This window comes from Marmota marmota, unplaced genomic scaffold (genome assembly GCF_001458135.2).
Source record: "Marmota marmota marmota unplaced genomic scaffold, marMar, whole genome shotgun sequence".
NCBI lineage: Eukaryota > Metazoa > Chordata > Mammalia > Rodentia > Sciuridae > Marmota > Marmota marmota.
This window is the reverse complement of record NW_026000204.1, coordinates 1-2,045: the sequence shown is the minus strand read 5'-3', so window position 1 is coordinate 2,045 and position 2,045 is coordinate 1. Positions and strand designations below refer to the sequence as shown.

General features: G+C 64.8%; 1 long non-coding RNA gene across 1 annotated transcript; it reads left to right on the top strand.

The window, feature by feature from the left end:
* Positions 1–31: 31 nt before the first annotated feature.
* On the top strand, positions 32–1,975 carry LOC107135279. Its single transcript, XR_001502548.2, has 4 exons — positions 32–1,346; positions 1,427–1,557; positions 1,647–1,766; positions 1,840–1,975. It is a non-coding gene; the product is annotated as an uncharacterized LOC107135279 (long non-coding RNA).
* Positions 1,976–2,045: the final 70 nt, after the last annotated feature.

Below are 2,045 nucleotides of genomic sequence, written 5' to 3'. Positions count from 1 at the left end.
GGGGTGGGGTGGGGACGGGGAAACTGGGGAAGATGGGGTGCCGGAGGAGAGTCGTGGGGGCCAAGGAGCACCTTGGCTGTCTGGAGTCTGGCGGGAGTGGGGCAGGATTGAGGGGCTAGCTCAGGCAGCAGGGGCGGTCGGGCCTGGGAGCCCACGAGGAGAAGGGTGGGCTCCCAGGGAAGCAGGGCAACATCGGCAGGCAGGGGCGTTGGGCCTGAGCTAGGGCTGGAGAGGAGGGGAGCCAGACATTCATCCCGGGAACTTTTGGTTTCAGGACGTGGCGGCTGGTCGGACAAGGGGAAGCTGCTGGGCAGGGCTCGACCCCAAACCTGGGCAGTGGAGGTGTAGCTGGCAGCAGTGGGCAGGTGAGGACCGCCATCTGCCGGGCAGGTGAGTCCACTTCCCTCCCTGGGCCTCACTGCGCTGGCCTTCTGGATGAAGGTTGGAGAGCGAGGACCTGCAAGGAGAAGTGGCTGTCCTCCCGGCAGAGCGGCAGGAGGAAGGCAGGATGGTCAGCACAGGTGACATCTTCTCGGGGGGAGCCGAGACGGAGAGAGACTGGGGGGCCCAGGGTCCATTCCAGGTGGAAAGAGCATTTTGAGTGGGCAGGATAGAGAAGAGAAGGGCTGCCAGCAAGGACCAAGGCTGCTGCCTCCAGGGAGGTGACAGGTGACCTGGGGGTGGTCGTGGAGTCTGTGGGAATCCATCTAGCACTGTGGGAGTATCCCAGGTCCAGGTCGGGCAGGGCGAGGTGGGGTCACAGGATACAGAGGGGTCCCCAGCCGCCACCACCTCCCACCCACCGTAATTCATCTAGGAGAAGGTACAGAAGCGGCTCTGGCGGGTCTCCAGAGGCCTGTGCCAGAGCCTCGAAGGCCGGAGAGCGGGAAAGAAGGGCAGTGCGCGGGCAGCACAGAAGGACGTCACCTGGGGGGAGCGGTGGTCGCGGGTGGCGGGCTCCGGAGAGATATCGCAGCAAGGAGGCTGCAGCGGGCCCAGCCTGCGGATGCACCGTTCCCACGCGGCACTGCGGTCCAGAGGCTGGCGCGGAGAGGGCCCACAGTGGACTTGGTGACACTGTATGCCCTAACCGCTCAGCCGCTGGGTCTGGCATGGCAGACAGGACAGCACCAGGGGAGCCAAGGGCATGGGCAAGGCCAGACAAGGCGAGACGGGCGGGGTAGAGCGAGTGAGCTCTCTAAGGGGGGAGTCGGGGCAGGCAGGTGAGGGGCCACCAGGCGGCGAGCCAACGAGGCACTGGCCTCCAGAGCCCGTGGCCAAGGCGGGCATCACGGGCAGCGACGGAGCAGTGATCGGTGCCTTCAAGCTCAAGACTGGAGACAAGGGTAAGTGCCCAGCCCAGTCTGTTTTCGTGCTGCCCACCAGATCCTCCTTATCCAACCAGCACCCTCTGTTCTCCCCAAAGACAGGTCTCCAGCAGGGGTGCACACGCCAGCCCCCGAAAGGCCAGGACGCCAGGCGCAGGGATGTACTGGAAAGACATGACATGGTCCGGTGTGACGGCGAGGACAGAGGGACTGCCGTCCGGCCTTCGTGGTGAGAATGTCCCTCTGCCCGCTACAAAGCCCAGCCCAGCCCACCCTCACAGACACCCTCTTGCTCATGGCCAGCTCTGTCCTCTACAGAACACTCTGGCTGGCACCACGGGGGGGGCTGCCACAGAAGGGTCTGGTCCTTTGCTTTTCCGAAAGAGTCAACACGCCGCTGCTGCTCTCTGGACCCCCTAGAACCCTCAAGATATAAAGGTGAGGGCCTCCTGTGGCGCATGGCAGGGCGGGGCAGGCCAGGAGTGGGGGCCTCATTCCGTCTCCACTGCAGAAATGGTGCTACCCAGCTCATGTCTGGGCCTTCAACTCCGGGGACTTCTTCAAGTCCGTCTAGCTCTGGATCAAGAATATGCTGCGTTTGGGAACCACTGCATACATGACTCAGGAATCGGCTCTGGAGGTGAGCTTGGGGCCCCTCGGGAAGCGCCCCGCCCACCCCCACCCCCTCTGCCCCCTCCCCACCCCGCCCCCCCACCC